We start from the raw sequence: 16,229 nt of genomic DNA on the forward strand, positions 1-16,229 counted from the left end.
TAATGAAACATACAGGCCCTGGGGCTTCAAATACTATACATTAATATTATCCCAACGTATTGTGGTATGTGCACTCTCTCAGACTAAACTTTACACTGGACAGAGGAAGTTGTGATCAGATTCAGGTGCCTGTAAAATTTAAGTGGGGGGGGGGGGGAAATAGAGGAAAGAGAAGCTTGAAACTGTTTCCTTCCGTTTCAGCCCCTGATCAGTGTGAGAACAGGGATGTTCAAATGGGATCAGGTCAATACAAACCAAACAAACTATCCCAGCTCTTAGAATAGGAATATTTAGCTGTATTTGTGATTCATTCTTTTGATTTGTTGGTTACCTTCCTTGGAGAGTGAATTCTTCCCATCTCTCACTAGACCAATAGTGATCTAAGACCATGGTGGTCTTTGCAGAAGATGGGCTGCAAAAGGATTGCAAATCTCACCTCCCTTTTCTCTGAGTGAACGCCACCACAAAATGGGAGAGCAGGAATAAAAGTTAAGTTCAGCTTCAGTTTTCTTCAGTTGTTACAGGGAACAGTGAGAAGAGAGGCACGCAGCTGTTACCCCTTGTGTGAGCCACCTTACAAGCCAACAATTTCCATGCAGTGATGCATTCCAGCTTCAGCACAGCCCAGGACCTTCAGCTGGAGGTGCCTTGCCCTGAAAGTGGACCTGTATATTATTAAGCCTCTCAAGACAACCAAAAAATCTTTGGCCATGTACTGCAAACAGCACAGACCCCAGGGTGCTCAGCTGCCACCCCACTGTTGCTCTTAGCTGCTTAAATACAGCCTCTCCTGCAGCTGGAAGGGGGTCATTAACACTGGGCTGTACCGGGCCCACTCCTCAAAGTTGCTGACAGTGAATTCTGTTTCTCCTTCTGGGATTTTTGTTTTGTTTTCTTTCTCCTTATGCTGCAATTTCCTCATATTACAGCAACTGGCACTGTCTTTGCATCAAAAAGAGCAGTCCTTCACAATTTTGGTGGAAGAATGTGGAGGAGGGGATGTTATTTGGAGAAATTGACTGCATCAAAGAAAATGAGAATTTAAAAGGTAATCATGGTTTGGGGGTCTTGGGGTATAACAATGCATTTTTTCTTTTTCTTAGAAATGTACTAAAATACCGTAAATTTTATATGGGCTGAAGTAGAAAGCAGCCCCCTCCCATTCCCAAACTCCACATCCCCAACTCTATCCATTTGATTTTAAATGTTGCTGAACCGCTTGCCTGGTGGAGAAAACCACAACTTGAATATTACCACATTTCGCAAACTGAAGGCTCTGCCTTGGGATATGGGGACAATTTATTAGTGGAAATATCTTTAATTAATTTGTGCACAAGTTCGTGTTTTTCTTTAATTCTTCTCCCCAGGCACTTGACCCATAGTAATGAAATCCGAGAGCCCTTTTCAGAAAATGACTTTCTCAGCATTTTTGTTCCTTTTAAAGTTAAGTGTATCGCATAATGACCATGAAATGTTATCCTCTATTAGGAACACACTTTTCACTGAGAGTCTTCAAATAGACTTTATTACCAGGAACTCTGTGGTAAGCTGCCATCCGCTGCCTTGCAGTCAGAGAGGCCTGGCTTTGAACTCTGCATGTGAGTATCTTCGAGGACAAGTGCTCTGCTTTGGCAGCTCAGCTGGGACTGGTTGTCACTGGAAGAAGGTGGGTCTGTGGTTGGTTTCTGGTCTCAAAGGCCAGGCTCAGGAGAGAACATACCTTTGACATGAGTGGCCAAAAGCTGGACAATGGGCATGTGCAGCCCAGCCCTACTTGACTACAGAATGGATGTCAGGAACCAACACTGGTGTATGTTACCTGATCCATAGGCAGGTCTAGGTGCCTCCAAATGTTGCAGTTGGAAACACAGACATTTTTGTTAGGGCTGAGCAGGGCTTGGGGTCAGAATAGCTCTTGCTGGCCCAGTCCTTACCAGTGTTGTATTGGGGTGGTAATGTCTCAGGGGTTTCATCTTTTCCAGGCTGTCACCAAGGAAAGATTCCATACATGGGAAATCAGGACATGCCTCTAGAGTTTCTTTGGTGCCTTAGATACACTTTAACTCTCACTGCAAAGGGTCCGTAAGGTCGGAACAGTTTCCTTTTGCACAGGGATGGGCCAACAGTCCCCTGTGGTTTGGCATGTGGGGATGTTAAGCACTGACATAACAGACACTGGTGATTGAGGGGTTGTTTGGGAGTAATGCTGCCAAGGCAGAATGGGATTTTTCAGTTTTTTTTGCAACAGAGAAAAATGGGAGGGGGGTGCTTAACAGCAACAGGCGATGAACAGTTCTGATTTATAACCCATCTGAAACATGTTATCTCCCCATCCCACCTCCTGCCCTTTAACTGCCACTCTCTAAGCCTGGCACCTTCTGATGCAACATTTAGGGTGCTGATTCAGAATGGACTTGGAGGACATGGTGTCATTGTGGAGTAGCTCAGCCTCGTGTTTCTTAGAAAGTCTCATTCAAGTACTGACCGACGTGACCTGGAACATGTGCCAGGGAATTCACCATGCTGTAACGTTACTCTGTTGTCCTGGAATGGGCAGTCTTGGCCAGAGCTACAGAGTTCCTTGCACCCCTCCAAATCCGTGTCTGAATCCTGTTTCAGGGCAGTAACACAGGACACTCACTGCTCTCTTCTGTCTCTAATGCTCATTCCAAGTAGATTCAAACACCAGGGGTCGGGGTCGGCTCCCTGGAACCAATTCACATCATGCCCCAGTGATTCATCTTATCACAAAGATATTATTAGTGTTTAGAAACCCCCTACCAGCAGCAGAAAGAGCTGTTTAACAAAGGGCCTGTCCCCATTGTTTTGAGGTCATCCATCTCCCTGTCCTGGTCCCGTTTTCACTCTAATTTGTTTAGACCACAGAATGGGCGCGTGAACAACTCGTTTTGTTCTTGTTTTTGATGGGCAACCACAAGAACACTGGCTGCATGTGCTTTTTGTTTGGTTGCAGTTTAACAGCTGTTCCCTTTGAAATAACCCTGTTTCTGCTGGCTTTATTTCTCAGTTGCTCTTACCCAACTTTTCCGACCAGTGAGGCTTCTCCCTCCTCCCCACCCACCTGGCCCTGTTCCCTGCCCTCCCCACCACCACCCTAGGAACGCTTTTGGTTATTTCAACCTCCGTGATTAAACTGGCCCCCAATTGTTATCAAGAAGATTCAGGAAGGAGGATGAAAAAAGGAAACATAATCTTATCTGAGAATAGAAAATATGATAAGGGCCCCCTATCTGGAGGCTGCAGTGTCCCTCGTGGTGGGGCTGCAGCAGTTCCTTTGAAAATAATCACCGACACCATCTCTGCTAAATCACCTTTCACACAGCTCAGGCCTTTGATACAAAGGCCCCTGGCAAAATTAGAGCAGGATTGTGTAGACCCCAGAGCAAACGCATTAAATGCTCAAGAGATCAGAATTAGGGGGCACCCAGCTATAATTGCATAGGAGGAACTCGTGCTCCTGGGGGGTGGCGGTGTGCCTCTGTGGGTGTATGTGTACGCACGTTTGTGGCTCTGTCTGGTTGCTACCAGATGATGACTGCAAGTTATAGGGCATGATACGAGGTGCTAATTAAATGGCCTTTGTACCTTTTAATCATACACGTAGGAGAGGAATTAATGCTGGACTAAATGCCATGTATAATGATTCTGAGCACTTGGCTTTTTCAGAAAGCCTCCAACAAACCATGAGCAGAGCAGTCCTGTGTGCTGGTTACATGTAAACAGCAAGACCAAGCAAGTAGTATTTGCTTTTAGTTTTTGTTATTTTGTTTGTTTGTTTCCCCTGCCTGTTTTGCTGTTGGAAGCCTCAAGGTCAAGCTTTCCTTGTTTTATTTCAGCTGAAGTGAATTTCATGGCTTTATATGGTAAGAAATCCTACTGGGCACATTGCAAAGACCCTTCAGTGTGTTGCTCTTGACAGACTTTTTCATGAATATACCTGACCTGAAACAGTGCTGGTGCAGTGGGGAGAGGCTGCAGGGGCTGAAAAAGTGAAATATTCTGCAGGGACAGCATGGAGGTGTATTGAGTGGATGTGTCAAATCATTGGAAATAGAAATATATGGGCCATAAGTACTATCTATTTCAAAAAGAAAACAAAATATCCCCTGTAATCATTCTGAGATTCTAAGCAACTCTTAGGGATTTTGGGTACTTGGTCAATTTTTAGGTTTTTGGTATGGAGTGCCTTTCAGAGGGTGCCATAAAATAGCCCTTATAAGCAACTAGATTATTTTAAAATGTTTGAAATCAGTAACCTAAAAATGGAGATTCCCCAAATCCCAGATCACTTGAGAAAATTGTACATTGCTAATTGACTCTATACCTTTGTGATCATTATGGCTTATATCTTTTAGAAAACCATTTGGGTTGAACTGGAAAAACCTCAGAGCCACCACCCTCTCACAGGTGTTAGCCATCAGCCAAACTACCCATTTCCAAGGTAGTTCAAGGCAAAGCTTTAAAAATATGCTTAAAAAACCCAAACCAAAACAAAACCCTGTGAAAACCTTCAACAGCCAAGCAAACTCCACTCCTTTGTGAATATCAGGTTAGGAGGTTTTGCTCCGGGCGTAGGAAGTGCTGAAATTGTCACATCTTGTGAAATTGTTTAACTAAAGAATCTGGGCTGAATCTGGCAAGGCTCAAACTGTAGTGTAGTTCCTCTGCAATATAATAATCTGCAATTAAACTACTTCTCATAGAGGGGAAAAATATCTTTTTCTCGTGCCTTTGTGGTGGGACGCTGCAACACAGGGGAAAGGCATTATAGTGTTGCCACCTGGTATCTCGAGGAGAATTTTTAACTCCAGCACTGCATAGTTATTCTAAGGTAAAAAGTTTGCAAAGTAACACCATTTTAAGTGCTGGCCTGGAAGCAAATTGCAGTGGTGGGAAATTGGCACGAGAAGTAATAGATAAGCTCAGAAATCCATGTCTTTCTGCTGATGTGGCTTTCAGGGACTGGTGTTTGTGAATGCAGCCCATTGAATACGAGTGCTGTAGTGTGTTGGTCTGTAACAGAGATGTGGTCCATGTGGAATAAGGTTGTGAATGACTGGCAGAACCTTCTGTCCAATTTTTTCCAGATACAAAAAATATGCCCTTTAGGTCTTTTCCTCCTATTCTTCCCTTTGACAGTGCAAATTATGGATGAAGGTGCCAGCCTCCACACTAAATTTCCTGTTGCATGTTGATTTGTGGGTTATTTGTGCAAGTGAAAAACACGTTGATTTGTGGAGCATTCACAGAGGGCTAAACACTGAATTTGGACATAAATTCATTTCATCTTTCATAGAGGGTGGAATCCTTTGTCATTTCTGTGGCTGGCTATGAAACGCATCTAAGCCAAATCCTCAAATTCCTTTGCTCCTTGTGGGAAGCTTAAATCTGAGATGTCCCACGAGGGACATCTAAAGGAAAAACGTAGATTTATCAGAATGTCTGTATTTTATAAGCTCTTTATAATTAAATGTAATTGCTGACCCAAAGACATTGCACTCTAGTTCACTTGCAGAAGAATGAAGTGAGGCATGAGCCAGCCAAGGCAAGCCCTGCTTTTATCTGAAGAACTCTTATTGGCATCACGGTCTGGGGGCATTTCCAGCCTGCAGCAGACATCCACTAGATGCTGACCATGGGGTTTTGTAAGGTGGTGCAGTGGAATATCTCAGGAAACTGATACGACTGCAGGAGAAGAAGAAAAATCTTGCTTTTGTGTATCCTGGGTGTTTCCTGCTAAGTGGATCAGTGCCCCAGTCAGGCTGATGTCATGGACCACTGCAGCAGCACGTGGAGAGCAATTTCACACTGCAAGGCAAAGGCAGTCAGAAGGGAATCCCCAAAGCTAAAGCTGGAATTGCTAACAAATTTCTAACATGAAACTGTAAGCCCAACAAAGCAGGAGAAAACTGTTATGTAAACAGTTTAAAAGTGGAGGGGAGGAAGAAGAAGAAAAAAAAAAAAACAACAGGGAAAACTGCTTTGCTGAAGAGAATACCTGGGTCAGAAAAAAAAAAATATCCACAAAACCAAACAAACAACAACAAAAACCAACAAAAAACCCCAAAACAACCCAAACTAAGTGTTTTTTCAGAAGAAACAGTTGGAGATCAATGTTCTTCTGCCTGACCCAATAGTGGGGAAGAGGGCTATTCTGGGAAGCTTGCAGTGCAGGAGGAAGAGGGAAGAAAACAACACTAAGGAGTGCCTAGGCAGTGAGGCTTAAAAGCCCTTCCTCATTTGGGTTCTGTCAGCAGAAGGTGATGTTGGTAACTACGAGGGAAGGAGAGGTCTCCTGGAACGTCTGACTCTGGCATTGCTCTTGTGCTGCTGGCAGGGGCTCCATGCAGCTCCCGTTCCCAGGCATTTTCCTGGTTGCACCTTTTAAAGAGGGGTTCCCAGGCATTGCTCAATCTGTAACCTTCGTGTGCTTCCTGTGGAGCGCACTCTTAAATTATTTTTTATCAAAAAGGCCCAGAAATTTGATAGGGGAGATGAGAAGATGGGCACGATCAGGGAGGATAATAATGAAGAACTGTCACTTCCCTGGCTGTAGCTTTGTTGGGCCTCCTGCTTTCTGAGATAAAGGCACAGTGGCTGGTCTGGGTTCTATATCAAAAGGCCGATTTGGCTGCTTGATTATATATGAAATATAGATTTAAAGCTTAACTTATGTTCCCAAAAGCGAATCAATTGCAGGGTAAAGCCTGACACATTTGTTATGATCACTAAAGAGCTTTGCTCAGCTTGTTGATGCTCATAGTGGCTGGAGGGGCTTTGAAAAGCTGTTTGGATCCAGTTTGCTGAAATCTTACCTGTTCCAAATTTATTTGTATACTTATTAATACCAGCTCAGGATGGGAATATTTTCTTCTCTGCTGTCCTTCTAAATCTGAGTTTAGGGAACCATCTCCAAAGAAGGAATTAAACCTCCTTTTACTGGGCAGAAAAGGAAGGAAAAACAGAAAAACTTCCAGAGCCAGCATCCAGAAGGGTTGTGATCCAGCCAAGTACTTTATTTCTTCTGGAGATGACCTTGCTCAACTCCTTGGTAAAGTGCTTTGCTGGATCTGCTGCTTTAGGCTTTGTTCCTGGAAAGCAGAGTGTATCAGACCTAGAGAAAAGCTGCCCTTACATCACTAAATGGTTCTGGTAGCTTTGCAAGCTCTCGTAGAACAACCTGGAGCATCTCTGAGGGCACTGGAGGATGGAAACACCGTTCAGGGGCTGTGGCTCTTTGCCACGGTCGCCTCCCTGGCAGCGCCGACAAGCGCACAGCCAGAAGGTCACAGTGCAACACCAGGATTTTGCCAGGAAGCGGCGACTGGAGCCATCCTGCCTTGGCTGACAGGCCTCTGGGGCTTGTCTGCTCACAAATGACACACACATGCATGCACAAATAAAACCCTGGCAATCGCTTTCTGCAAGAGCCTTGCTGCTTCCAGGGGGAAGGAGTGCAAAGTAATTTGATGCCTTCATTATCTTCATAACATGAACCAATTTGTCAGCAAACTACTGTGCGGCCTGATTCCTGATTGCAGGGAAAACCAGGCTGGGAGAGAGGACTGTTATTTGCAACTAGTTTAAGGATTGTTCTTTTTCAGAGGAATATAAATACACTGCGTAGAGCTGGCTCATTAGTCACTTATCCGTTTGTATTTATGGTTTAATTAAATAACTGCACAGGAGGACTTTGGTTTCTAATCGCAGTAACAATATGTTTTTACCCTCCTTATGGCAGTTTCTTTCTGAAGAAGGCTTTGTAGGTGCGAGTGTGTTTAATCTGTCAGCTTCCGTTCCTTGATGGAAAGAAGAAAGTAAAATACTTTAACCCCTATTGTACAGATGGGGGAACTGATGGGTAAACCAGCCTCAGGTTATCCTGGTTACTGACTTCATGTGAGAATACAGTTTTCTACCTGAAAAGCAGGGCTAGGAAGTGAGTTGCTGCTTGCTTTTTGCTTTTCAAGAGATAGTCCCCCACAAAACTTTGTAAGAACCACTTTTGTCTTACCTTCCTGTTTTGTTACAAATTTCGAGCTTAGTTCATCTTTCCAGTCACCCTGAATCTGGTTTTGTTTTGCAGATATGGGAGAGATTTGCTTGCCATGGCTCTGATTTTAACCTAAAGCAGGAAGGATGGAATGTACTAGGTATGATTCCTCTGAATGAGCCCCTGCACAGTGCCCTGTGCTGCTTCCCCATCCCAGGAGCTGGATTCCGTGCAAGATGTGGCAGGAACTACCTACGAGGTTGGGTGTAACACAGATGTGAGGTGAGTTACAAACCACCAGAAAAGCTGCAGCTGGGTTAGATGATCCTCTGCCTTCCTCTGAAGGTGCCCCCTGCTCTGGTACTGCTTTCTGTTCTGGTATTATCTTCTGATACCAAATGCTGTGGGTTTTTTGCCACCCCATATTTCCTATAAAAACAATTCCACAGAAGATTTGGAAAATCTTCTACAGATTTGCTTAAAGTTTTTGCTGGGGAAGAGTCTGTGTCGTGGGTCTGGTGTGAAGGCTAGGTGAATATAAAGCTACATTTCAGTAAATGTAGCTTTCTGTGTCTGTTCATCACTTCTTGCATCAGCTCACCTCTGTGATGTCAGTCTGGGACAGAGGACAGAAGGGTTATGAGATCTTCTGATCAGGCATGCAGCTTTTGGCAGTGCTTTGACTTCAAGGCTAAATTTTCTCTCTGAAAAGTCAGAGGAAATCTAAGGGAGCTGCCTGTTGCTTAGAGAATAGAGAGGAAGAGCGCTTTGACATTGTATTTTGTTATTCCTAATCCCTGAGGTAGCTGATGTTTTTATTTTTTTTCTCTCTTCCATGTTTAATGTGGTCCCTTAAATTGCTTAAGCTTCTTTTTCTTCTCTTTAACTCAGTTAAATCAGATTCCCCCATACCCTGAAATATAAAATACATGGAGGTTTTCTCTAAAGCATAGTTTATGCAAATAATTCCCTCTCTGCATTCCTGTGCTAGAGTCAAGCACTGCATATCTGATTGGGCTCTTAATGACTTTTGGGAATCATTTAAATATCTAGCTGACTAGCCCAGTTAATAATCAAAGCTGCAGCTCCTTGAAGCAGGAGTGACTCATGGAAGAAGAAGAAAGCTTCTGGTTATTTCTAAGCCTCGCTCCTGCCCCTTCACCGTTGTGCAGGCTCTGAAGGGCACGGCGTTATCAGATGTTCCCAGGCAATGTGCATCCTTTCTGTCTTGCTCCCAGTCACACATTCAGGTGTGCAAACTGCCAGCTCGGTTTCTGAACATCTGTTGCCTGTGCACCCCATTGCAGGGAGATTGCTGGAGCTTGCAGATTAAGCAGTTCAGGGGCAAATTTAGTGTTTGAATTGCAGATTTTTCTGGAGGGGAAACCTTTAGAGGTTGCAGTGGGGATAGTGCTTGGGAAACAACTGTCTTTACTCCTGTGTGCCTAAGTGTGTCCTGATGCGACTGGTACTATCGGTGAATAAATCAGAAAACAGTGAACCTTGGGATTTGCCTTTGGGATTGCTCATTTAGTTCAGTGTCCTTTCCCAAATGGCCATTACTGTACTCTGATGTTTGTCTCAATTTTCAAGTTTTTTTCAGACCATCTCACTTACCATCTCCTGAAGTTTCGTTTAATTTCTAGAATGAGCTCTTTTTTACGTTTTCTGTTCTAGAGTGTCATGAAATATTGTCATGTGCTGTTACTGCTGTCTGTGCTGCAGCTGGACAAGCATCTACTTTGATAATGGAAAAATAATAATTTGCTGTATGTTTCCCCTTCTCTTGCACCCCCAGATTACTCTGCTGAGCACTAACATGATGTTAGGCCTACCTTTGGCATCTCTATGTTCTGTTTTGTGTCCTGAATGGCAGTATTCACTGAGACATCCAACTTCTCTGATTTATGAATCGAGATATATTCCACCAGAGAGAATGACTGCCCGAGGGAGGAGAGCAGGACTTTGATCTCACTGTGCTTTTGAAATATGACTGTAAAATCAGAATTAGATTGTAATCTCTTCGGGGCAGGGACATCTTTGTTTGCCCTGCACAGTTCCTAGCATGCTTTGGGTGCCATGTTATCAACAACAGAGGGTGAGTAATGGGTGATGCTCACAAAGTGTGTCTATTGACCCTGCAGAGTTGAGGAGCTGTTCTCTCCTCATCCCATTATTAATAGTGTTTTTGTTTTCTTTCCTCCACTTCTCATCTCCACAGTAACTGGACCTTGCTGGGCTCCCTGACCATAAGTGTAATGGGATGGACCTGCTGCTGAGCTGTTTCTTGGGGTTTGTGCCCCTTGCCTGTGCACAGCCTTGTGTCTTGCTGCCAGTGTCAGCTTCTATGGTTCACCTGTGGTACTCGCCCTCTGTAGAGCACCTTCTGAGGCTTCAGGAAGCCTTAAAACGGTGAAGGCAGAAAGCACAGGGGCATGTTTGCATCTGAGAGGAGGCCAGCAGGCCATTGGCCCATCCTTTTGTTTCCTGTGGTCTGTCTGCACCAGGAGCTCAGCTCCCTTGCACAGTACTGCTGCTGGTTTGCATGGAGGAATGTTATTGCTAATGAGACCAGTCACAGATTTTTACCTTTGCCTGTGTGAGCATAGAGATGCCATTTCATTCTTTCTCTTGGTTTGAAGTTTTGGAGAAGATACACAAAGTGTGAGGGATGTAATCACTGACCCTCTGAAATTTCCTTTCCTCCACTGTCTCTCTCTTTTTTTTTTTTTTTTCTCCTTCAAACCCAACTCTCCCCGCCCTGCCAGATGTTAATGTTGATTTTTAATCACCTGCCCTAAATCCAAGGTTTTCAGTGGGGGAGGCACTGAAAGATGTCTGAAGAACTGAAGATGTCCTGTCCTCGTCCCTCCAGAACTGCTCCTTTCTCAGCTCTAGAAGCAACACCATACATAATTATTTCACCAAGCTTTTGCTGTCACTGCTACTAAAAATCCTGATTTAATTCAGTCACTGCATTTCAGTGAAAAACTTGTCTTATCATTGTAGGGAAGAGGAAGGAATAGATACTCAAGGTGCAATTGCTGTGATTTCTAAATGAGTCATGGGTTTTGATGCTGAAAGAGCTGACCTTGTTCTCATCACCTACATATGTGTCTCTTCTTTCTAAGGTGAAAGATGGGATTACTGTCTGTTCTGCACCTGGTGGTTCAAATTTGAGGATAGTAGTTTCCATAGCCCTGACAGTTGGAGTTGTGCAGCTTTGGGGATAGAGGGCTGCCCTGCTCCAGAGTGCCCTGTTGCTGTTAGGAGGCTGTTTACCCCAATGGCAACCATTTTTGAAGAGGGGGAGCAGGATGGGTGCTTCAATTTATTTGAACTGAGTAGGCTGTGAAATACAATCCCTGTAGAAGCTCTTTCAAAGAGGACTGTTTTCCTACCTGTCATGATAAGATGCAGGAACACTTCTTAAACAATCATGCTTTCCTAAGAGTGGATGGGACTTTGGAGAGAGGCAGAAAAATGCTTTTTCAGGACCCACCAAACTACGAGTTAAGCTGAGATGTACTCAGGTGACGTCTCCAGCTCAATTGTCAGTGGTGCTTTGCTCTAAAAGGGGATAGGTGGTGTTTAATTTACGTGGACTGACCTGTGTCCTAAAACTCTCACCTAATTGTCATGGTTCTCCAGCTACAAAGATTCAATAGCAGAGACAGAAATTTCTTGCCTCCCCAGCCAGGGAAAAAACCACAAAGGATGGGTGAAAAGGAGCTGGGAGTGGGGGAGAGAGCTCTCAAAGAGACTTTGCTGGCAGTACAGTGGATCTTACAGCCCTGTTCAGAACATCTGTCCCTCCAGAGTAGCTGATGGCATATGTGAAATGCAGCAAGTCCTCGGGCTATTGTGTAACTTGGGTGATGGCTGCAACTGCTGTTCATAATTAATCATTCAAGCAACAGTAAAATCAAGTGACTTTACTGACAGTATCCAAACTGCTGACCTCAATGCATTTTAAAAGTTCGCTGGATACTGAACCTCAAATGACCCATGGATGGATCTGGAATAATAATTTTCATAATCCTCAAGTCATTATCTTAAGAGGGAACGTATTGTTCTCCTAATTAAGTCTGTCCACACGCTGTGCAGCTTCCCATGCAAATGCACTGTGCATAAACTAATTAAAAGAAATATACAGCCACAAGGACTTAAACGGTCTTTTATGCAATCTCTTTAAATTATAGTCTCCCTCCTCCCCCCTCACACACACAAACTAACAAGGGATTCGGCACCATATTCAGCAGGGAAAACCACTGAGCAGTTTTGGATCAGAATCTGGAATCCCCCAGAATTTATTAGAAAGCTTTTGTTTTATGACATTTTTGTGAGGGCCCTGGATGTGTAGAAGACCCTAATTAAGTGAGAGTTATGATCGTTTAATAGGAGACAGTCCCTGCCCTGAAGAGCTTACAGTCTAAACAGACAAGACAGCCAAAAGCTGAAAAAGCCTTGTTTTGCAGTTGAACAGCTCAGCCATTGGAAAGTTGAATGACTTTTTCAAGGTCATACATACAGAGCTGGGAACTGGAGGCAGACCTGCTCTAGCATTGTAAGTACCTGAGCCTTCTACCTTTAGTAATAGACCCAAAAGACACGATATATAGAAACCTATCCGGTGCAAGAGCACCAAAGTGCAGTTTCCCAGTGAAACTCGCTGGTATTTTGTTGACTGGGAAATGGCTGTGAGACTGCACGGCTGTTTTCAGTAGTTGTTCCGTGTTCTCTGGTGTGGTGGAGGCTATGTCCCTGGAAAGCAATATGTTGGAGGCATGTGACTATCTTACAACATTTTGTGCTGTGTCTCCCCACTTAAACCTCAGCAACACTGTGCAGCTACAAGAGAAGTCTCCTGTGCCATCAGTGTCCATGTTCATGCTGTCTGTGTGCCTCGTGTTGGATTCTGGGTTTGATGAACCCTGATCTGGCCTCTATTTGGTTGTGAACATGAATGAAGCAAGATAAATAAAGGGTATCATCAGAGTCGACCTTTTTGCTGTTATTTCCCCTGGGACTGTTGCTAACACTGTCTCTGGCTTCTACTTTGCAGAAGAGGAGTGGAAGCTCTGGATGTAGGATGTCCTGCTTGCTGTTTCCACTCTTCTCCTAGTACGTGTATCTGGCATCTGTGTGTTTGCCAGAGCACTGTGGTGCTACTGCTTGCTCTCCTCCTGTAAGAAATCAAAAGCAACTGGAATATTTTATCTAATACATCATTACAGTCTCCATGGGTGCAGGAAGAGGTGTCTGTACTATTAACATGCTGGATTGGAATGTAGCTTAAACCAGTGGGTACACCAGCAAGAGAACTTGGATTTTTTGTCTTGCTCAGACTTTCTCCCACAAAAACACTTCTTGACTGCTGAGGTTATGAGATTCTCCAGGTTAGATCTGAGTCATCTTATTTGGAGCAACAGTCTTGTAAATTGAATCTGAGTTCAATGTTGAAGCACCTCAGTGTTCTGAACGGTCTTCAACAGGTTTTGTGGTAGAGGGACTGGCATTTGACTGGCATGACTGTAGACATGCTGTGCACGAGGACTGTGAGTGACAGTTCATAGCAAACAGAACTAGCCAGGAATAGTTTGTGAGTAGTTTGACCTGAGCAAAATACTCAGATAAGCTGATATTTTCACTGGGGCAAACTGGGGCAATGCAGCCATGCCCATCCATGGGAGAGGACACAAGCAATTGTTGTGCACCTCAGCTGCACAGTGGAATGATATCAGCTGCTACATGAAGATGGACTGTGTACCTCACAGCCCTGCAGAAGCCTAAATTCTATCAAATAGACATTAGTTGGTGACTGCAGCTCCTGAACAAGTGATATCTGCAATTATTGAGGCAATGGAGCTGCTTCAGACCCAGCTCATCAGTATGCCATCCATGGTGGGACTTGTTGAGGGGGAAATAGCAACCAAGCCCTTAATAGCCCAGGTATGGCTGGATAGGAATTTGCACATAAATTTTGAGGAAGTACAGGGATTTTCTCGCTCTCTTTTTTTTAGGTGGGCGTTAGCAAGTGCAAAGTGGATGATGAAATTTCCTTAGGCTGGTCTTGATTACTGCCTCATTCTTTGCCTGTGGCAGGTTCCCTGACAGCATCCCTACTTATGCAGCAGTCATTGTAAAAGGCAGCTGGAAAAGGAAAGTGAAGAAGAGCCTGGCCTTGCGGCTGGGGAGGCCCCTCAGCACAGCATCAGAACCGGAGTGAACGAGCAGTTCTCCTCTTATCTGATGTAGCCTGGAGAGCAGACAGATAGGACTGCAGCAATCAGTATGATGGGAATGCAGTGGGTGGACTCTATCAGGAGAAAAGAAACCCTCCCCTCTATGGATGAACCTTCATCTCTCAGTTTCCCCCCTCTCCAGCCCCCATTCCGGTAAGAGGGAGGATCTTTTCCCCATCCAGTGATGAGATGAAAGAGTGCCCCCCATTTGACACTTCATGAGTTGGCTGAACCCAACAAAATGATCTTCATAAAATCCTGATTCCAAAGCATCAAAGCCTTTTCCTGACTGGTAAAAACCCTAAAAATTCCTGGAAGAACTGCCAAAGGGCAATGGGGCTCATTCTGTCAACTGCCTTTGGTTAGAGCTGGGTTTGGTTATTTATGGGGGCCGGGGGAGGCAAGAACTTTCCAGATGGGCGGCTCAACCAAATACAACAATGATAAAAATCAATTCAGTTATGCGAAGAGAAAAGAATGCCTGTGCTAAAGGGCCTTCATGAGGCACATGCTTTTCTGTGCTGAAACATCCCTCAGCACAATGCTGTTCGTGATATCCCACCCCACGTTGTCTCATCCCTGCACATTGCACAGACACCTTTGTGTCTGCTGAAATGTGCCCTTTGCTGGGGGGATTTTGGCTTGATTTAATGGTACCTACCTAATGAGACCTCACAGACTGAGTACCTTGTGCAAGTGAGAAGATAGCTGAGAGTCAGGACTGAATGGGGGAAATGAAATATCTGGTAATAGAGGAAATTTGGTGGAGGGGGTTTGGAGGACTGCGAACAGCCTTTATATTAGTTCACTGTTGGGTCTCCTATGTTAATGAAATTTTAGATGCCTGCATGGGTTCTTAATATAGCCATAGAATTAGCCAATACAATATCCTCATCTTCTTAGTGCTGATCTTTATTTTTGGAACTATCCTCTGGTGGAAAACCTCCAGTACTGTCATGGAAAGGAGATGCAAAAAATTGTCCCTTGGGTAATTCCTTTTTTCCACTGAATTCTCTTGTACTTCATAGAATAGTAGAATGGTTTGGGTTGGAGGGGACCTTAAAGATCATCTAGTCCCAACCCCTCTGCTGTGGACAAGGATACCTTCCACTAGATGAGGTTGCTCAGAACCCTAACCAAGCTGGTCTTGGGCTATTTTAGCCTGGTATTTGCACTCCTTGGCCTCACCTGTTGACCAATATGTTTATGCTGTTGAAAAGGTGGTGAGGCTCAGCCTACTGAAGTTGCTCTTCACCACTGTGCAGAGAACTCCAGCTCTGTAGGTAAGTGTAATTAAACTGGGGGAATTAGTCTGTCTTATCTATAAAACAGAGCCTTATTGAGTTTGGTTTCTTTATTTAGGTCAAATTCTACACCTTTGTGAGTGGTCCCACCATTGGGTTACCTTTCCACAGTCCATTGTCTTGAGGGACCCCAGCCCTGGCCACTGTCATCAGCCAGCTTAGATGCTTCCTCCTCTCTGCTCCATACCCACAAATGGACCCTGCTTGCAGCACTTCAGCAGTTCAGCAGGAAAGGACTGGGATGAGGTGAGTGATTTGTTTGCTTCTCAGATGGCAGGACCCTTGTTTCTTGTTAAAGGCCCATGAGATAAGAGATGCCATTGATGTTTCAAGGTGTTCTTATCTTGTAGGCTTTAACCTGAAACAACACCACTCATCCACACTTTTTCTCCAGCTTGGTAGTGAAAATGGAGAATTTTCTTCTGCTGTTTCCAGTCTCTGGAATGCCCCTAGACAAAAGAACTCTTCAGACACATCATTTCCTTTTGTGAATCAAATTCTAACCCCTTAATGTTCAGCAAATAATGTGTTCCAAAGGGATTGTGTTGTATGTGATCGTAATTACATTTGGGTTTTAATAATCATAAACACTCCTGTTTTCTAAGAACCAGCTAAACTGATTTCCAAATAATTTAGTTTGAATGGCATGTTTTGTGTTTGTGTAGC

General features: G+C 44.2%; 2 long non-coding RNA genes across 2 annotated transcripts; both read left to right on the plus strand.

Moving 5' to 3' along the window:
* The first annotated feature begins 935 nt into the window (after positions 1-935).
* LOC114057932 lies at positions 936-8,280 on the plus strand. The gene is made up of 4 exons (XR_003571334.1): positions 936-1,048; positions 1,489-1,666; positions 4,377-4,462; positions 8,108-8,280. It is a non-coding gene; the product is annotated as an uncharacterized LOC114057932 (long non-coding RNA).
* A 3,990-nt stretch (positions 8,281-12,270) lies between these two features.
* LOC114057958 lies at positions 12,271-15,738 on the plus strand. Its single transcript, XR_003571349.1, has 4 exons — positions 12,271-12,581; positions 14,120-14,412; positions 15,480-15,542; positions 15,622-15,738. It is a non-coding gene; the product is annotated as an uncharacterized LOC114057958 (long non-coding RNA).
* The last annotated feature ends 491 nt before the right edge of the window (positions 15,739-16,229 follow it).

This window comes from Empidonax traillii, unplaced genomic scaffold (assembly GCF_003031625.1).
Source record: "Empidonax traillii isolate 1590-97213 ecotype Southwest subspecies unplaced genomic scaffold, ASM303162v1 scaffold155:size2260171, whole genome shotgun sequence".
Classification (NCBI taxonomy): domain Eukaryota; kingdom Metazoa; phylum Chordata; class Aves; order Passeriformes; family Tyrannidae; genus Empidonax; species Empidonax traillii.